The following is a 22054-nucleotide window of genomic DNA, read 5'->3' as shown; positions in this document are numbered from 1 at the left end:
TTGCTACTTCATAACTGTAATTTTGCTAGTAGTGAATTATAATGCAAATAGCTGATGTGCCTGATATCTAATATGCAAGCTTTGGGAAAAGTGCATGCCCTCCCCCTGTCCCAAAGAGGTTACAGCCCACAAATTAAGAACCATTGCCCTAATGGAAGTAGGGAACCAGACTTCCCTCACCCCCTACCCAGAATAGCTCATAAGATACAAACTAGCTTGCTTAATAAGCCATCACCTTTCCTTCTGTCCCTCGTTAGCTCTACCCTTAGAAGGCAGAGCATGCATATAAATTGGAGAGAGCCTGAGCCTCATTGATTCATTCATTGTTCGCTTTCAGGGACATTAAATTGTCACCACACTCTTTCTTCCATCATCCTTCCTTTCTCCCATCTCCTCTCTCTTCTCTTCTCCCCTCTTTCTTTCTACCCTCCAAGGGTCTTATATTCCAGAATGAGGAGAGAAATCAGGATGATTTAGGCACAATAGTTCTTTAAAGATCCAGAGTTGCTAACGATGGGCTTGATTTATTTCACTGTCTGACTTCTGATTCTATTAATTTCTCAACTCGGGAAGAATAGAGGGAACCATCTGCCTAGCATCCTACCACCGAGTGTGGGCTTCCGGGTATCTGTCCTCATCCCAGGAGGGTAAATTCCCTTGATGTCCATTGTCTAGCTTGGCAGGTTCCCACTAGGCCAATTATTCAGTCCCGTTAACCATGACACCACACTCTTGCAGTCATTTCACGCTTGTCAAAGCTTCCTCTCATGCAGCATCTTTTATTTGCCTGAATTACGACTTCTTTTTCCATCAATTCTTAATCAAGTGGCTTTCTGCATGCAGAATCAAAAACACAGAGTAGCCATCACAAATGATACTTCAGGAAGAGAGTCCCTGAGCTCATCCCATTGACAATTAATAATTGGGTTCTGAAGATACTTTGAAAAGCACTCAGTGCATGTTTATAAACAACAGCCCTTCTTGACCTGAACAAGCAGCCATGCACGCTGCAAGCCCAGCCCTGGGGAAGCCCTTCCTATGCCTGTGTTAGGCATTCCAGCCTCCCAGCAGACTCTCTGGCAACTGGGAGAGCAAATGAGTATTATGTGCAAAGCCACACAACTGGAAGTCATCTGAATAGGATTTTAACTTAAGTCTGACTTTTAAAGTCCCTGTGACAGTTCATCCTGACTGTCAATCTGACTTTCAAAGTCCCGGTGACTGTTCATCCTGATTGTCAATTTGATTGGATTGAGAAACACCTGGGAGATTAGGAGGCCACACTTAAACAGTGTGTCTGTGAGAATGTGTCCAGAAACGATTGGATGGTGAGGGCTTTGACAGTAATCAATGGCTTAATCTATTAATGGAGTTGGGATTTGGATAGCCCATGGGGAGGTGATCGAACTGTGCGGTTGGGGGCTAGTTGGAGGAAGTAAGGCATTAGGGGTCTATCCTTGGTAGCTATATCTTTCCTTGGTTCCTTCCTGTTCCTGTTTTCTCTTCCTGTCCACCATGATGTGAGTTGTCCTGCCCACCACAAAGAACAAGAAACTCTGAGCAAAATGAGCTGCCCTACTAAATTGCTTCTGCCACAAGTCTGTCTGATCCTGTCTCCTCTCCTTCCCCACATTGTGTCTTAACCACTCTTTTGTCCTGTACCTCTTATGTTTGACGACAAGCCCCACAGCTAAATGGCCTTTTTATGATGCCTAAACTCATAAACTAATTCTTGGATTGAAATCCTGGCTCCTCTTTCTGTGTGCTTCTGCACTAGTCCCTGGGACGCTCTGAGTATCAGTTTCCTCACTGTGTGCACAAAGATGTCCCTAACCTGAGCCCTTTGCAGTAATTAACTAACTACCATGGCAATTATGAGGTGGCTGTGTGCATTAATATAATGCTTATGGGCCAGGGGAGAAACTCAGTGGGTGAGCACACTCACATGAGGACTTGAGTTTGGATCCCAGAGCCATGTAAAAAGGTTGGACATGGCTGTGTGTGCCTATAACACCAGTACTTGAGGAAAACAGTGCCATCACTGGGGCTTTCTGGCTGCCAGCCTAACCAAAACTCAGCAAGCTTCAGATCCATGAGAAATCCTGTCTCAAGCAAATAAGTAGAACATAATAGAGAGGGACACCCAATGTCCCCCTCTGGCCTCTGCACAGCAAGATCACCTACATACATGCATGCACATACACTCATGCAGCACATACCACACACATATATACATACACACACATACATCCACAAACATTCATATATACAGACACATATATATGCACATACAAGCAACACACATCACACACACACATTTTGACACACATATGCAGCACAAACCATACATATACACAAAAACATGCAGTATACATACACACATACACCACACACACATACATATGCACACACAAGCAGTACATATCACACATATACATACAAATACATGCAACACATCACACACATACATACACACACACAAATACACACAAAACATGCAGAACACATCATACAAACATAATGCTCATTAAAAGTGCTTTGGAATCTATAAGAAATACACCAATATTATTAAAGATTATTGTTAAAAAATATTGTTTTGTCATAGTCAGACTCCCCAGTGTCCCTGGACTTGACGCTCCCATCCTTTGAGTGTACCTGGGACCTGCTTCTTACTGACAACCAACACATCACAACAAAAGTAGTGACATACCATTCCCACGCCAGGTTGCGAAAGACTGTGGGTCCGGCCTTAGCCACCGACTTTCCATTGCCTTTCCACCTGCCTAATTTGATAAGGCAGGCTGCCATATTGGAGGATATGGTAACAGGAGGAGCCAATGCCTTCAGCCCACGACCATGAGGTGTAACTTTCCAGCAACCCCATGAGTTGAAAACCAAATCCTTGCCCAAGTAAGCTTGAGAAAAGCAAAGCCTGAGGCTAGAGAGATGACTAGGGACTGAGGAGCACACAGTGCTCTTCTAGAGGACCTAGCTTTGTCCCAGCACACACATGGCTTACAGCTCCCTAGAACTCCAGTTCCAGGAGAGCTTGTGACCATTGCTGGCTGCACTGGCAGCTCCACTCATACACATTCCTTGGCACAGGCACACTTAATTCAAAGATTAAATTTAACATTTTTGGAAAGAAATGAAAAGACAGTATAGATAGTCTGAGACCCCACTGAAATCTTTCTGAATCCCTGACCCACCGATCTGTGATATAATAAATGGGCATTCTAAGTTTCTAAATCTTATGGCAACTTACTAATTCAGCAGTAACTTAAACACTGGCGATTTCAAGCATTCACCGACCAGCTCCCACAGGCCAGGCACACCAGTGAGGCCAAGGTACAGACCAGGTCTTGATGTGGAGCCTCAGGCTGTTTGTCATAATGCAAGACCCAGCATGTATCTAAATGAGAGTAGGATCCAGAGACCATAGAAGGCTGTGCAATCCATAACTGAAGATTCACAGGGTTAATATGGCTCAAAATGTTCTTCATCGGCAAATTAAGGCCAGCCAGATGGCTCAGCCAGTCAAAGCTGGGGACCTAAGTCCAATCTCCGAGAGCTACCTGTCTGCAAAGTACTCAGTGATCATTAAAAATAATAAAAAATAAGTCTGTACCTTTTTTATTAATCATTTTATTAGTTTACATCTCAGGCCTTCTTAAGTCTGTATCTTTTAACATGACAAAAACTTCACACACAATATTATCAGAAAGAATTGAAATAATCCACAGGAACACACACACATACACTTAGTCTTACACACAAACAGTACTCACCTTCAATGGTCATAAAAATGTGTGCAGAGAATAAAGTGAGGGCTAATCCTGAACTCTCAACTTTGGGATACGCCTTTCACTGGTTGTATGACCTTAGAATTTTTCTGAGATACTTGAAGGTCTGGGATGTGTCAAATGAAGGTTATCAAAATGGTACACACACCATAGGTATACACACTACAAGGATTGTGTGACTATTTAAGCCTGGTGTGCAGTAATGGCTCACTAAGACAGGGACTGTTATTATTCCTACCACTATTATTGGTATGGAAAGATATATAAGCAGTGAAAAATGTCAACCAATCAATAGTCAAGTGGATGCCACAAATAGGCCAAGTAATCTACTGTTCCAGGACACAAAAAAGGAAGGACTGTTTTCATGGGAGATGAGGAGAGAGCCACCACAGGCTCACCTGGCAGCAACCATCCCACTGACATTCTCCACACACAAGTTTTCTGCCTTATAGGCTTCAATGATGACAACAGCCAGAAAGGTCTTTCCCAGAGTCCCCTGTACACTGATGAGTGTTCTCCAAAGAAGCGGAGAAAGCTTGGCCCCCACGGCTAATACCAAAGGTCCCCAGAAACCTAGATGCTGTCTGGGTCAGTTGCCAGCCTGGTCTGGCTATGCCTTCCAGGCTTCTCAGTGGGTCTTCATCCCTGAGTTGTCCACTACTGAAATCACAGCAACGAGCCTTCCCATCCAGGGACATCGAAGCAGATAACTGCTAGGGGCAGTCTCAGACAGGACTGTGTACTAAAGTGTTGCCTTTGATTATTCACTTAAATGCTTTCTCCAAAATATCAAAGATCTACATGTTGAGAACACATCCATGAAGGCTCATGCACATTGAATCTTGAGAACCATGGTCCAGACACATCTGGTACCTGGAACATCTCAGTCCCTGAAGGACAAGATGGCTATTAGAAGCACATCACTCTTTATTTAAGGAACCTAGTTTTTAAACCCCTCATCATTCTATTTTTATGACGTTCATTACCATCCACTTCCTTGGGGGTCTGACGTCTGATGCTGGCAGCCTCTGGTTTTTATTTAACCATCTGCTTAGTGTCCTCAGCCCTATCCAGGGTTTTGGAAAAGATTCATTAGGGGCGTTAAAATGAATGGGTTCAGCTCCCAGCTTTCCCAGTCATGTGTGTCCCTCTCTATACTTTTCATCTCTATTTCTCTGCCTGCCAGATGAAGTGATGACATTTCATGTGTCATACGAGACAAACATGTTCAATGCCTGTGATAGCTAGTCTTGACTGTCAACTTGATTGAATTTATAATCACCTAGGAGACACACCTCTGGGCACCTATGTGAGGCTATTCCTAGAGAGGTTTAACAAAGTCAGAATGCCAGTGCTAAGTGTAGATGGCAGCATCTGGTGGGCTGGGGTCTCGGGCTGAATGAAAAGGAAGAAATGAGCTGCACAGTAGCATCCATCTCCTACTTCCTGACTGTGCCTCATGCTCCTGTCAGCACAGCCAGAACTGTTCTCACTGTCATGGCTTCCTCAACGTGGCCCACTGCATCCTTGAGCCAAGAGAAGAATCCTTCTTACCTTCAGTTGTTTCTGTCAAGTATTTTGTCACAGTGGCAACAACAACAAAACAAACAAACAAAAACAAACAAAACCCTAGTATGATGCCAGAAGGCCTCCACTGTACAGCACTCAACAAAAGTTAGCTACCTGTGAATATCAAAATGTCTTCTTTCTAGATTCCATTGATGTCCCATGGCAACACTGTATATCCGGATGGCGGCATAACAACCTTAAATGGGAAACTCTCCACGCCCCAATGGCACCTAGCACACAGTGTTCAGTCACCTGACCATTCATCAGTCTGCAGGACATAGGCACTGGTGAACTTGTACCTGTGAAAAGGCACCTGTCAGTCACAACAGGTGATAACCCTCTGTTGGGCCAGCACCAGCCCTTGATCTGCCCTGGGGCTCACACCCACATTCCTGGGAATGAACTGGAACAGGAAGTTGTCAAGCCCCCCTGGGCAATGCCTTGCTCTCCTGCCCAGCCTTGTTCTCTGCTCTACCCCTCCAACCTCAAATTGGAGTATTGCAATTACTCATGAAAACCAAAGAGCAATGGGACTCAGAAGTCCTCCCAGAATGCTGTGATGGCTATTCTCGGTTGTCAACTTGATTACATCTGGAATTAACCTAAAGCCAAGCAGCTGGGTACACCTGTGAGAGACTTTTTTTTTCTTAAATAAGTCATTTGGAGTGTGAAGATTCACTTCTAATCCAGATCTTTGAGGTGGGAAGACATTTCTATCTGGGCCACACTTCCTGCTGGCAGTTTATATAATGCACATGGAAGAAGGAAGCTTGCTCTGCGCCTGTTTGTTCTAACTGGCAAGTTCATTCCTTCACTGACATTAGATCCCACTTCTTTGGGATTCTGGCATATACTGAAGACCAGATGGGACATCCAGCCTCATGGACTGGACAACTATTGAATTTCAGGTTTTCCATTGGAAGACAGACACCATACATATTCATATGTATTCATTCTTTGAGTTCTTTTCCTCTAGAGAGCCCTGACAGTGGCTCTAGGAGTTTTTGTCCCCTCAGTAACTAATCCTTCTATTTTGAAAGTGGCTCCCCTCAGAATGCCCTCCAGGCCTGAGCAGGTTGAATGGCCCGCCCTCCTATTCTGTTGTATAATTGTTCCTCTGAAATTCAAATGTTCCCTCCTAAAGGAAGGAGAGATACTCAAGGCTAGAGAAGCTGAGAGTTACAAGACCACAGGGCCCCTCTGAGATTACAAAAGCAGAACCAACTTGGAGAGAAAAGAGCCTTATCCATGGAACTGCCTACAAGCGGTAAGGGAGCCTCAGAGAAGCAGTTCTCCTGAGTACTGGGGTAAACTCCGTGCTGCGGCAGGCAGCCTTCAAGTCACCTGTGCTCCTGTAAGTAACCCAGTAAACGCGTTGGCTTTCATAGTGGAGTCATTTCCTCGGGCTGTGAATGGTGCTTTATTAGGAGAAAAGGTGCTCACCTCTGCCTGGTTTATGAAATGAGGACTTGACTGCTCCTAAGAATGGCTGAGGAGACGGGTTTTACTGTAAGTATGAGGGAGAGTACAGCCAGAGGCATCTGGAAGAGCCCAGAGCACAAGGACAAAGTAGTGCACTGACCATGGCCAGCAGACTGAACCGGGCCATGAAAGGAGAGGTTGGGGTAGAGGGAGAGAGGAAGAGAAGACAGAGAAAAGAGGGGGCCAAGAGGAGGGTCTGAGATCCAGGAGTGGAGAACCAAGAGAGGAGAGAGCAAAGGGGCCAAGAAAGCCCATGGCGGACATGGCAGGGTTATGTGGAAAAGCGATCTGGGAGAAAGGAAGCAGGGATGTGTGGCCTTGAGCAGGAAAACTTTGGGGTAGGGAGAAGGTGTGGGTGAGGAGCTGAGAAGAGCCACTGGTACTGGGTGAGCTGGACACCTGCCTGCACTTTGGTATGCTAATAGGCACCACAGGTGGCCATTTGTCCTGACTGATGAAAGCAGACACACTATGTGCATTCCCACAGTCCCTACCTTTCTGCTGTCCTCAAGCTACAGTGAGTTTGGCTTCCCATCGATCCTCTGAGGAGCCAAGGATACTCAGGATCCAGACTCTGTCTTATCTGCTAGTGACTCCTTAGTGCCTAATAATATCCTCAGCTCTGAGTTGATTGTGAGTGTCAACTGTCATAGGATGTGAGCAGAAGTAGGGATTGTGTGTGCTGAGGCTCAGATACACACACACCGACACACACACACACACACACACACACACACACACACACACACACACNACACACACACACACACACACACACACACACACACACACACACACACGGTCTAGAATTCTGCTTACAACAAAGGAACAGCCCAGCTACAGAAAAGGTAGATAATTGGTCAAGGGTATTGAACTGGACCAGAGGTCAGAAGTGTCCTGTAAAAGGCTGGAACAAATATTTTAGGATCCATGAGTTATACAGTCTCTCTTGTAATTACACAGCTCTACTGTCACAGCATAAAAGTAGCCACAGACAATATGTCAATAAATGGCCTGGCCATGTGTCAATAAAACTTTATTTATAAAATGAGTACTAGGTAGTATTTGATTTATCAGCCATAACCCCTGACCTAGGTAGGCAGTGATGTAAGAAAGATTTAATGTCTATCTGTTGATTACATATCAGAGCCCTTCAGATACAAATTGCAGAATGACAGACTACTGACGCAGGTTGTGGCAATCCAGGAAGCATCATCTGCTGTGGGAAATCCAATGTGAATCTAGTCCAGAGGACCTGAAGTGCTGGGTCTCCCTCTTTGAGCAAACCTTCGTTGGGCAGCTGTTTTGTGATGGGTCTTGAACAAGCACTTAAGGGTCCTGCAACGCATTAGCCGTCCATGCCTTTCCTTGCCTGTGGAGCAGCAAGTGATGTATATGGGCTTCATCTCACCCATCACAGTTACTGAGCACCCAGTCTGTGCTGAACGCAAGTCACAACGGTGGCCATGGGAAGCCTTGCTCCTTGTTCTTAGGGAGATTACAGCCCAGCTGCAGAAAAGGACATGAAATAATAATCACCCAGATAAATATTTAATTACAAATTGGAATAAATGCCAGGGAGGAAAGAACATGACGCTGTGAGAGGGAATAACAAGAGAAAAGTCATTTGGGTCTGGAGCACTGACCAGGGAGGATCTCTACCGAGCAGTGGCGCTCAACCTTCCTAATGCTGTGACCCCTTAATACAGTTCCCCATTTTGTGGTGACCCCCCCCCCAACCATAACACTATTTTTGTTGCTACTTCATAACTGTAAGTTTTCTACTATTAGGAATCGTAATGCAAATATCTGCTCTGCAGGATTTCTCATATGTAACCCCTGTGGAAGGGTCACTGAACACCCTCCAGGATCTCAGCCCACAGGCTGAGAACCACTGCTCTACAAGAAGTTGGGTGCATCCAAAATCAAGACTGCAAAGGGCAGAGGCAGTTGAGGGAAAGTGAGGCTAGACCTCTGGAAGGCTTTGATTCTATAACAGCACTGGATGGGTGCAGAGAAGCAGTTGTACAGACTGTGCACTCTACAAGGACAGCAGACCCGGGAAGGTACTGCACAATGGGATATAGGGAAAGCGTTCCTGGAGGGAGTCAGCCAGTGCAACAGCAAATAGCTGCTTTAACTGCTCCATGCTCTGGGTTGGGCTTCCAGATTCTTGCCCTTGGGTTGCAGTGTTTGCAGTGTGAGGCTTTCTGGAGTTTCCTAGAGGCTGCTGTGGCAAATGGCCTTTCCTCTTGTTGCCAGTCTCAATCCCCCCTAGGGAGGCCCCACTCCTGCTCCTCCTCCTCTTCCTCTGCCCTCCTCCTGGCTGCAGTGTGTTATGAGGCTCCTCAGACCCATACTTATTACGCCAGTTTAATGAGCTGGCAGCAAAATGTGCTGATATAAAATTCATATTTATTGAATGTGACTGTCCCTGTGCTTGCTCTTACATGTCTGACCTGCTTGTCCTGGTGACTAGAACTACTTTACATTGTTATATTACAGCTTTATTGATGGGCTACCCATTTGCTCATTCCTTGGCACAGAAAGTCTCCGCACCCCGCCCCCAACACACACACAACCTCTCTTCTTCACTGGCTGGGTACAGGGGAGTTTCCAACCTGCTAACTGTACAGTAGGAGTGTGTAACCACTTGTCTACTTGCTATAACAAAATACCTGACCAAAACCGTCTTCGTAGAGGAAGGGTTTCTTTTGGCTCACGATCTGAAGGTGCAGTCCACCCTGTGGGGAAGGTGAAATGTCCGGAGGAGGAGGCAGCTGGTTATACTGCAAGCACTGTCAGGAAGCAGAGAACAGTTAACGCTTGCGCTCGGCTCCATTTCTTCTTTAAATTCAGTCCAAGACCACAGCCTATGAAATAGCGTCACCCACATCTAGGGTCAGCCCATGGGATAGTGACACTCACATCTAGAGTCAGTTCATGGGATGGTGACACACACATTTAAAGTGAGCCTTCCCACCTTAATTATCCCACTCTAGACAATTCCTCAAAAGCATTCCCAGAGTTCCATTTCCATAGTGATTCTAAATCCCATCAACTTGACACTCAAGACAAGCCATCACGAGGAAACACCACACAGCTAGCCATGACCCTATAAAAGCCAAGCATAATGATGGTATTGCTTCCAGGTAGAAATGTCAAGAGCAACCAGATACCAAGGTCAAAGCCCCCATCGTCCCAGTTCCTCAGAGACAAGGAGAAACAGACTTCCCTGCCAACCATCAGTGGAGATGTATGAGTTGTAAACAACTTCTGGATGACCCATTGAACAGCTGGAATTTTTTGTTACTACAGCAAAACCTTTCCATATCCTAACCAATATACATGATATGAAACTGTTATAAGATTTAGTATATACATGAATTTGTTAGTCTGTTTCTCTACAACAATAACAGAACCCCACAGACTTGGTATTTTATAAAGAACAAAGATTTTCATTTGTTTGTTTGTTTGTTTGTTTGTTTATATGGTTTTGGAAGCTTCACAGCCCAAGGTCAAGGATGAGGACCTTTTGTTATGGAATTTTATTTTTGATTGATAATTCTCATTGAGTGTCAGTTACATACACATACATAATGCATTCTGATTGTTCTCCCTGATGCCTCTCTTATACCCTTCTCTCCCCTACCCCACTTCCTTCTTACAAATCCCTCTACCCTATTCATGAATTTTTGTCTGTTTCTTGTTCCGTGGAGTTTTAACTAAGGCTGTCCCAGTGACTGTGAGTTTGGCACCAGATGGTCTCTAGTGGATGCACAGTTGTATGCCTTCTCCTTTCCAGGAATCTGTTCCTTGCCAATAGAACCCGAGTAAGCAGTAAGGCTCTGTGAGCCCACTCCTGCTCCACAGCTGACTGTTAGGAGGACCAGACTTGTGTCGGTCCAGGGGGCACACTGCTGAGTTCATGATTCCCATAACCATGCCATGCTTAGAAGATGGTTTCTTTGGGACATGTCTCCATCTTCTGGACCTTACATTCTTTCCACCCCGCTACTGCAGTGTTTCCTGATCCTTATTTGGGCCATATAAACATTATTTTTTTTTTAGGGCTGAGCCCTCAAACGCCCCTTATCCTCAGCATCCTATGCAGCCATAGGACTCCTCTTTCCCCACTGTTTAAGAAAAGACTTCTCTGATGCTGCTAAGAGTAACCTTCGCCTATGGCAGTAGGCGTCAATATTTAGAAGCCAGTTAAACACTGTCGGTTTGGCTAAGCAGCCAGGGCCTCAGACCTCTTCAGTCACGGGATTTGGTCCATAATAGAGATTGCCTCTTATAGAGGGAGCTCAAATCCAACTATTACTTCTGTGGTGCTGTTGTAACAGTGGGTCCATTTTCCCCAGCAGGTTAGTATTGCAATTTGTAAAGTTCACACTGGGTAGGACCACTGATGTCTTCCACACCCCATCACCCTGCATAGCACTCAGCACTATGAAAGCTCCCAGCAGGGAGGAAGCTTCTAGCACAGCTCCAGCTTGATTTTCCTCTGCATTTTGTGTCTAAGATCTGTGTTATTTTCAGCAATAGCGTCTTGTATGCTAGTGAGTAACCTAGAGAAATGGCCAGGCTGGCCTCCATTTTGAGATTCTCCTGCCTCAGCCCAAATTGGGATTATAGTCATGCATCCTCCCACAGCAGAGAATAAAGCAGGCCCAGTTTTGTGAAGATGAACCTAACCCCCATGGTAATGGCATCAATCCATTTGCATGGATATCACAAGAGAGTATCTAGTATTAAAAGCCCCACCTCCCATGTTATGCTGGGGAATAAGTTTGCACCCCATGTTTCTGAGGTGACATATTAAGACTTAAACAATGTAGGATACTTGGAACAGTGCACAGGACACAGTGAGCTGGGGTGTCTACCAGGTTTGTTAGACTATCAAATAGTTCTAAAAGTCAAAGATGTATATCCACAAGAGCTCACTTCATGGCTTCATGCTGAAAGGATACTCTTCTGAAATAAGTGATAAGAGGCACCATTCTTATGACAAAGGAAAAAGAGTGGGGACCCCCCTCCCCCGCAGAAATGAGCTGTGTTGCCCTAGTTTTTGCTAAGACGTCTATTAAATTCCCCCCACATCTTACTACTCATGACATGACCCGTGATCAAGGCCAAAGAAAATGAGGCATGAACATAGCTTCTTTTGCTGGAAAGCTCGTGGATGACCTAGCAATGAGAAGGCATGTAAATCCTTTTACTAGAGAGCAAATAATCAGAAATCAAAGGGCCTAAAATAATCTTCAATTTAAAAAGGGGGTGGGATTGGGGGCTGGAGAGTTGGCTCAGTGGTTAAGAGCACTTACTGCTCTTACAGAGGTCCTGAGTTCAGTTCCCAGCAACCAGATGGTGGCCCATGACCATTTATAAAGGGATCTGATGCCCCATTCTGGTGTGCACATATACATGCAGATAAAGCACTCATATGCATTAAATAAATGTTTAAAATATATTTTTAAATGGGCATTATATTTTCCATACACAGCAGGAAGAGCCAAGGAAGGACCTTGGCACTTAAGTGCACAGACGTATAGAAGGATGGAGAAGGTCCAATCTCCTCCCTTGGTATCTTGGATATTGGGGCTGAAGATAATAGTCACGGCCACTTTTTTCTATGCTTGTTCACAAGTCAAGTGTGGTGATAAACCCCTGTGATTTCAGTACTTTGGAGCTCTGGACAGTTGTATCCTGAATCCAAACCAAGCCTGAGCTACATAACAAGACCCTTTCTCAAACAAGAACAAAAACAAACAAACAAACAAACACCTTCTAATTAAGATAAAACAACACCAACAAAAACATGCAAGGGGGCCAAGCTCATGGTACATTGTTGACCTAGCATGCACAAGTCCCTGGATTGGAACCTCAGCACTGTAAAGGAAAAGGAGAAGGAGAACCACAGAAACCAAGAAATGCTTTCACTCAACAGCTGGGGCAAGAATGTACTCAAGTGGGGCACCACTTCAATTCATAGAGGAGTTATCTTCCTTGGAGGACAGGAGGAAGCTGCATTTGGGAGACAATACCACAGAGAACACCCCTTCTTTTCATCAGCCAGAACCCAAGAGGCTGACTGGGCGTTCAGGCTACAAGGCAGAAAGGAAACGTCAGAGGTGAGGGTTTAGGGTCCTCTGGTACCAGCCTTTTGCAGAAGCACTGACCAAAGGAACAGAAATATCCTGGGGCAGGGTAGGGGTGGGGGGACAAGATCATTCTGCTCACCAAAGGCTGCTGAGCTCTGTACAATGAGGTCACAATTAAAATCCAATCCTAAGGCAAGATGGACATAACTGAAGAAACCCTCTCTGGGCTGAGAACGAAGGGAAACATCTGGGTACTCAGGGTGTTCTCTGCCTTTTGGACCCAATTAAAGAGGTTGTTGAGAAATGCCAGGCAAAATAGCAGCTGTGGCTGCTGGTTGGGGTTGGGGTTGAATAAAAGGGAAGGGAAGGGATGGTGGCATTTCTCTTCGGGGAGCCATCTAGACACAGCCTGTGTCCTAGAGATGAGGAACTGCTTTGAAAATGAAGGTGGACATTTGTTCAATGCTTATTATTAAGACCATCTTAAACTCTTGCTGTTCAGTTGGACCTCATGAAATTGATGATATTTGACTGATTCTTACCTGAAAAAGATGGTGATTTCATGAGAGTCAACCTAACGGATATTAGACATTGTACTAAGCAGTTATTTGATATTCAGCACTCCTGCTTTCTGGAGACTCCAACTGGGGAGATGGCTCAGTGACAGTGTAATGAACTTGTTGAACAAAAATGAGGACCTGAACCCAGGTAAAAGCAGGCAATGGCTATGTTCGTGTAACTTTTCCTGGGGAGAAAAGAACAGATGTCTACTCATTCCAGACTAGGAACCAGTAACAGACAAAAGTGATAGTTCTGCTCAAGTCCCATCTGGAGAACCCATGAACTTTCTGGATTTGTGCCCAGGAGTGTGGATACCTCAAAGACAGCTATCTCTCTGAAAAACCCAATGAACCATGGGTAATGACTCAGAAGAGTTGACTCCCTGGGTCTCTGCAGGACTCTCATGTAGCTCCCTAAGTGGGGGTCTCCCCAGGCAGCTCCTAGGTAAGAAAAGCTCCTCCCCCCAGCAGTAGTTACTGTTTCTGTAACCTGGGGGAGGGGTCTGTGCATCTTCTAAGTTTGTGGTGGAGGGAGTTCTAGATTAATTAGGTCTGTTTCCTACCTGAGACCAGCAGCCACCCTCCCCCTCCAGAAGGAGATCTTTTCATTCTGAGAAAATGGCTGCACAATACCATCCTGAACCCCAGTGCAGGGGAAAGAGGCAGGGGACCTCCTGGGACTTGCTAGACAGACAGACTAGACTAGCCTAGCCAGCAAAAGACACCATCAAGCTCCATGTTTGGTGAAAACTTTGTCCCAAGGGACAAGGAAGAGTTCAGAGTGACAGAGGAAGACACCAGACATCTTCCTCTGACCTCTGTAGGCATGTGCATGAGTGCATGGACCTTCATACACACACAGTCAATCAAATAAATAAAAATAATGCCCTTAATCGTTATCCCCATTTTACAGGACAGAAGACTAAGGCCAGCACCTTAAGTTATTCCCACAGTGTCATAAAACTGTCCATATAATGAGCTCAAGATCTAAGAATAACTCAGAAACCAGGAGCCAGTCTCTTAACCACAGGGTTCTGGCTATATAGAGTGAGGTTCAAAACCAACACTGACAGCATCTCATAAGAGTGTTAAGAATGCAAAGTCTGGGGCCTGTGGCTGGAACTCAATAGAGAGGCAGTTGCTTAGCATGTGCAGTGCCCTAGGTTCTACCTCCATGTACACACACACACACACACACACACACACACACACACAATATATATATATATATATATATATATATATATATATATATATATATATATACACATGTATCAAAGCCTCATACAGCCCTATTTCTTTAAATACACAAAAGGTAGGTATTGAGTGGGATATTATTGTCCCACCTATTTAAGGGTAACCACCCCTATTACATACTTCAACACAGACTGTGAGACCACTGCACTGAGTGAAATCAGCCTATTATAGGTGAATGATCCAACTCCACACACACCAGGCCTGTGGGGCACACAAATTCAGAGTGGGCTGGGGCAGCACTAGGGAGGCAAAGGCAGAAGGATGGAAACTTTGGAACCAGCATGGACTATATAATGAGATCCTGTCTCAAAAACATAGATACTGTGGATGCAGCTCACAGATAGAACATTAGCTAGTGTTCACAGGCTTTGGATTGGAACCCAGTACAAACACCACCACCACCCCAAAAAAAAAACTATAAAAAGGGAAGCTTAAAATGTATACTTAGTACATATGCTTGCATATGTTACCACGATAATAATAATTTCATAAAATGGGCAGTCTTGGGTCACACTGAGACTTGCTGTGCTTGACATAATGAGACCCTCAGGTATTCTTCATATACTGAAGTTTGAGGTGCACCACCTCTATGTAGAATATACTGCCTCCCACAGCAAGGAGACATTATGGGAACAGCTGCATAAACAGGAACGCATGCGGGGTTAACCATCTCTAAGCAGAGTACAGCCTTCCAGGACTCTGTTCATTCAGCCTCACAGGTTCTGTCCAGCACCAGGAAGGTGGACTTGACTAAAGGGGTCCCTGCACGTTGGGTGATCTTTAAGACCTCAGAGCACCCTCCCACATCACATTTAGCTTGGATGTTTGGGACCCTTTGGCTGCCAAGGGAAATGCTGAGATGCTCAGGATGAGATGATGTCCTCTGAGGCGCAGGGAGCTGGGCAGGAGTGAGAGCGGGTACCAGGTTGCTGGGGCGAACGGCATTGGAGCAGCTGCTTCTTTAGGGAACTAATGGCACTCGAGGGGAAGCCTGGCGAGAGATGCCAAGTACCTGTGCGCTTGTGGAGCTGATACAGCCTTGGCCAAATTGAACAGCAATGTACAGATGTCCATCACTTTGCAGCTGCTCAATTTTGTGGCTCTGCCTTACATTTGAGAAGGATTAAACTCTATCTTTCCCCCAGAACACCCCTCAGTTCTACAAAGGCTTTGTGAGGCTGGACATTCTGAAAGAACACTTTCTGGACCCCCTGGAGACTCACTGCTCAAGCCCCCACCTCACTTCCAACTTCTCTCTTCAAGTCCTTTAGGTCTGTGTCTCCTTTTTAGCCAATGTAGAGTTCTGTACAGGTTTGGCATTTTAAAAGACAGACAAGAATGCAGTCTGTTTTACTCTCTCACGGCTGAACTTTTCCTCCTTCCCAGAGCCCCCACTGGTTCTCTGGCTGCAGTAGCCTTATCCCATTTATTGAGAATGAACTTGGGCAATCTGGGGAGAACTCAGGACCCTGGGGGCCTTGCTGGGTACTCTCTGCTCCCTGGGCCCTCTTCTGATGTCATCTCACTTCAGGGAGGTGGTGACATGGGGGAGTGGGAATATACTCCCCGAAAGTTCACCTGTGCACATTTATTAATGGGTTTAGAGGGCAGTTTTGGGGACAAAATGGGGTTAGATGAAGTCAGAAGATAGTAGTCCCTATCAAAAACAATATTTTTAAAGTGACTCTGCAAAACAGAAGAGACCAGACCGGTCACATTTACTTTGTTAACCTTGTGATGAATGGCCATCCCCAAACTAAGATGCATCAGGGATGGATGACATGTTCTCGAGATTCCCAGAACCATCAGCTAAATAAACCTCTTATCAGTTGTAAACTACCCAGGCTGTGTTATGTGAGGATAGCAACAGAAAGCAGAGGAAGGCCGGAGTGGACCCTTTGGTGTGTGATTCCTGCTAAGAAGCGTTGTGGTTTATCAGTTCTTGTCTGTGACCCCTACACTTACTCCTCAGCAGTGTCACGGGGACTTCTTAATGATTTCTGGTCTCCAGGTTTTGAGAGCAAAGGTTCAAAGAAAGGAGGTGAAATGGGTGGCCTTGAAATGACTGAAATCTTCAAAGCTGCGGTGCCTCATCTGCCCTGACCCACTATAGGAGAATATCACAGTCGTGATGCTTCAGCTGTTTGCTCTGTGGCTGTGATCATCTTGACTGGGGTTTTATCCTTTGCCAGAACCCCATTTCCTATCTGGATGTGGTAAACCAAACTGCTCAGATTCAAAGCACAGAAACAAAGCCTGAGATGCAGTGTCCAGGTTGCATTTCAAGAAGGAACTCTGAAAAGGCTAGAGAGATGGCACAGTGATTAAGAACACTAATTGCTCTTGCAGAGGATCTAAGTTGAATTCCAGAACCCATCTAGGATGGCTCATTACCACCTGTAACTACAGGAAATCTGATGCCCTCTTCTGGCCTTCTCAGACACCTAAATGTACACACACACACACACACACACACACACACTTTAAACTAAAATATATTTCAAAAACAGAAAAAAACATACAGGACAAGTTTAGAAGGGCTGCTAGACCAGCCATCTTTTGGGTGGATGTAAGGCCCAATTCAGGGGATGAGACCCATAACACAACAAGAACATGAAACCAGCCAGATACATCATTTACTCTAGGGGAAAACCTACAACTATTATTCTGATAAATAAAGTGACTCCTAATGACATTTATTATACTCATAGATCGACAAATAGCTCAATCCTTACCAGAGAAGCTTCTGGAAGTAGATAGTAATTAACAGAGATACACAATTCAACAATGTATTGAGTGACAGATCTTGGAGCACTCAGCCATACGTGGAATGTCTTTGCCACACCACCACCACCCCCTTCAAGCCTTGGGAAATATAAGCAGAGGGAGACAGAATTACTACAAAAGCCAGAGGTGGTAGGTAGCTCTAAGGAAACAGTGTTTTCCAGATATAACAGGATTGATGCACTTAAGAACTCACAGAGACCATGACAGCATACATAAGTCCAGAACAAGTTCAAGCCAGACAAAATTCAGCACAGAGACGGGAAAGTGGGTACAGAGTCCCACCCCTAACCAAAAAGCCATTTGCAGCTGATATCTGCTGAGAGGGAAAATCCATTTTCTCCAATGGAATGAATGAACTCTATGGTTTTTATGTGCGTCTTTGTTTGATAGCTTTAGTTTGATTTGATTTTGTTGCATTGGGTTGGGTTGGGTTGAGCTGGGTTTGGTAGATCTTTCTAGCCTTTGATTTTTCTCTTTTCTATTTTTTTTTAAAGTGGGGAAGAGAGAAAAAGAACATAAGGTTGGACAGATCAGGAAGGAGTAGTTTCTGGAAGGAACTGGGATAGGGAAAAGAATATGAACAAAATATATTGTATGAAAATAAATAAAGAAAGAAACAAACAAACAAACTAGAAAGGGCTTCTGGGAGTGTGGCTCAGTGATGTCTGTCTAGCATGCTCCTGGGTTTCATCCCCTCCATCACAGAGAGAAAGAGAGAGAGAGAGAGAGAGAGACAGAGACAGAGACAGAGACAGAGACAGAGACAGAGAGACACAGAGACACAGAGACACAGAGACACAGAGACAGAGAGACAGAGACAGAGAAAAAGAACGAGGAGGAGAAAGAGGAGGAGGAGGAGGAGAGAAGGAGAAGGAGAAGGAGAAGGAGAAGGAGAAGGAGAAGGAGAAGGAGAAGGAGAAGGAGAAGGAGAAGGAGAAGGAGAAGGAAAGAAAGCTCCCAAAATAGGGCATAACTGTGAAACACCACATGATAACACACCTGTGCTCTTAGCACTTGACAGGCAGAAGCATGATCATGAGCCTACATAAAAATACCCTATATCAAAACAGAGAGAGAAAGAGAGAGAGACAGAGAGACAGAGACAGAGACAGAGAGAACAGGACAGAGTGTATGGGGTGGGGTTGAAGGTCCAAGAACAGAGGGAGTCAGTACCTTATCTATCAAGCCTCCTACCCAGCTTACCTAGAAATAGGGGGTCAGTGTTGTCTGAGCTTACTGGTGGGAGACTGGCTCACAAGTCTTGCATCTCCCAGTGCTTCCTTATGTCCAAGGTCAGCACCGTGGAGACATAAAGGACTTTGCAGAGTAACTGGGAGAAAGTGTCCATTCCAGACTTGAAACCAAGAACAACTAAGTAGTTCCTAGACAGTGTGGTTCTGTGCAAAAGTCCACACAGCCCATGGAGAATGCTGAATCCTAGAAAAGAACCCTTGTCCCTGACTCTAGCACCAACTGAGCTTTCTGCCAGCTCTATGGATACACTTTGAAAATGATTCCTCCAAAAACACCACCTTGAGTTCCACACCATCAAACCATCCTGGATGATGCCACTAGAACTCAGAGGGACCTTTACCTCATGTTCTGCCCAAATGGCAGGATACAGAGAAAAACAAATAAGCCATGCGTGGGGAAGGGGCGTACATGGGGCACATTGCGCATGCAAAGGTCAGAGGACAATCTTCACATGTCCGTCCTCACCCCGCCCTCTTTGCTGGAGACAGGGTACTTCAACCACTGCTGACTCAGACGCTTCTGGAGTCTTCCTGTGAGAGCACGCTGGGATTGTAGATGTCTGTGATGCTGTGTCCAGCTTTGTGAGTTCTTGGACCCCAAATTCAACCCAACAGACTTGTACAGCAAGCATTTTACTCTGAACAGTCTCCTCTGCAGCCTAGTATCTCTCAATTGGGGATGGTTTGCCACAGAGCAGTAAGTAGCCGATAGAATACTTACAAGCACCTGCTCCTCTCCTCCTATTCCTCTGCAATTCTCTCTTCCCAGGGAGATGGTATCACTTCTAATGTGATAAAGCTACCCTTTTTCATCTACCCTTTCCAATGTTTTTATTGTAACATAAACTTTATACCACAGCTCTTGAGGATTGAAGCTTTTGAAACCATTAAAGAAAAAAATTGGCTTGCTCATATACAGCGGAAACCTTGGCTTTCAAAATCATCACCAGGTGCCAAGTCTTTCGAAACTCTTGTTTTGCAACTCAAAAGCTAAGCCCTGACTTTTTTTCTCTGACCCAGTCTGCCCAGAGATGACATCTGTGTGTAGAGTACTGTGATCTGGGAATGAAGGTACAGGATAAGATGACAGGAACACTGGAATGCACTGCAAGATTAGCAGGTAATATTTTGCTAAAGTTGTTGTAGTTCTCCAGTATGGAAGTGCTTTCCCTTCTTAAAGTCAAAATAAATCAAATTCAGTTCAACTCTGGGTGCTGTGTCACAGTAGTGGTGAGGAAAAAGACCTCAGCTATATGTAGGATTCCCTCTAGAGCACTACCCCCTAGTCACGGGGAGCACATAGAACTTCCTAGCTCTTAGTCACTCCAGTATCTTCAGAGCATTTTTCAGGTCGGGGCTCACACAGCCCCTGCTGGGGTGTATGTTATCTAAGTCACTCAGCAAAGATTTTTCAGTAAGGGATAGAGAGTGACTATGTCCCACATTGTGCGCCAAGAAGTCCCTGTTGCAATTATTCCATTTCGTCTTTGCATTATAAATGGAAGCACAGACAAATTCCCATATCTGTAGTTATGGCTGTGTTACAATAAAATTGTATTGACACAGGCAGCAGGTCATATTGACTTTGAAAACCATAAGTTTCTTGAATACTTAGGACTCACTCATTCTGCCTCAGATTGGGGTTCTCAACATCTGCCAAGGCAGATTCAAAGCTATGCTGGTTGTTGTCAACTTGAGACAAACCTAGACATATCTGGGAAGAGGAAATTGTAATTGATAAAATGCCTCCATTAGCCTGACCTATTAGCATGTCTGTAGAGCATTTTCTCTACTAATGATTGATGTGGAAGAGCCCAGACAACTATGTGTGAGGCCATCCTGGAGAAGCTGGTCCTGGGCTCTGTAAGAAAGCAGGCTGAGCAAGCCAAGGGTAGCAAGCCAGTAAGCAGCACTCTTCCATGTCTCTGCTTCAATTCCTGCCTTCAGGTTTTGCCTCTAGTTCCTGCCTTGTTTTCCCTGATGGTGGGCTAAATAAACCCTTTCCTCTCAAAGTTGTTCTTACAACTGAGATAACAGGATTCAAAATCCACAGTGATGTGTATATCTTCGTACCACTGCTGTTGAGGAAGGTAGGGGTGCTGACCAGCCAAATGATCTCAGACTCTCAGCTTTCCAAGATTCTAAGATTCTCTATCTGACCTTGACTTCCAATGATCTCTCTAGCATTTTCCACTAGACAGGGAGAACCACCAACTTTAAGCAGATTCTCTCAATTGCTTGGAAATGCAAGAGCTGGGCATTGGTTTGACACAGAAAAGGAGACACACAAAGGAATGAGGAATACAAATTTACATGCGAATATATCATGCATGTACACACCAACATATTATCCTGCCAACTATCCTATTGTTTAACCTGTTTTCTTGATTCTCATGTCTGCTGGGAGAGAGCAGCTGGTGGACACTAAGTCTTGGAACACACTGTTATTCAACTCAGTGTCTGCCCCGTTGTAAATGGACTGTGGGTATTTCTCAAATAAAGAACTCACATCCTGCAGTAGACCTGGTGATGAAGTTCCTGGAATTGTCCTCAGTAGCTTATTAGCACCATAAATGCCCAAAATTCCTGCTCATTTTAAAAATTCTACAATGGTGCTTAGCAGTTCTGAGTGCCAGTAACTCACATGTCAAATGAATAAATGGCAGCCTCTGAAGATGCATGCATACATAACCAAGGAGGATGAGAAGCAGGCTCAGTCAACAAGGTGAGAGAAGATGCCCAGGACCAGAAAGATGCAGGCACACACAACCCAATAAGATGCATGCATACATACATAACCAAGGAGGATAAGAAGCAGGCTCAGTCAACAAGGTAAGAGAAAGATCTGGAGAGGCATGGGCCCAGGTCCTGAATATGGCACTAGGCCCTTCTGAAGACCTCGGAGGCTAACTAAGAGGTCCTCTGTGCCATTTATAGGTATCAGTTCAAATCAAAAGCTTTTGCTTCATTTTACTACAGACAGATTCCCCACAAACTACTCTGCCACTTGACAGATGTGGTTGTGACCATTTAGGGCTTTGTGTGAAGGACATATATCAGCTTTCTGTTATTATATGAAAATGCTTAAGCTTATCAAATTATATGGAACAAAGGTTTAGCTTGGCTTATGCGTTCAGCTCCAGTTGTGATCAGTTGGCTCCATTGCTTTTGAACCAATAGATAAGGCAGAATATCATAGTAGAAGTATATGACAGAGGAAGTTCTTTGTCCAGTGG

Source organism: Mus caroli, chromosome 7, assembly GCF_900094665.2.
Source record: "Mus caroli chromosome 7, CAROLI_EIJ_v1.1, whole genome shotgun sequence".
Classification (NCBI taxonomy): domain Eukaryota; kingdom Metazoa; phylum Chordata; class Mammalia; order Rodentia; family Muridae; genus Mus; species Mus caroli.
This window is presented reverse-complemented; position numbering follows the sequence as displayed.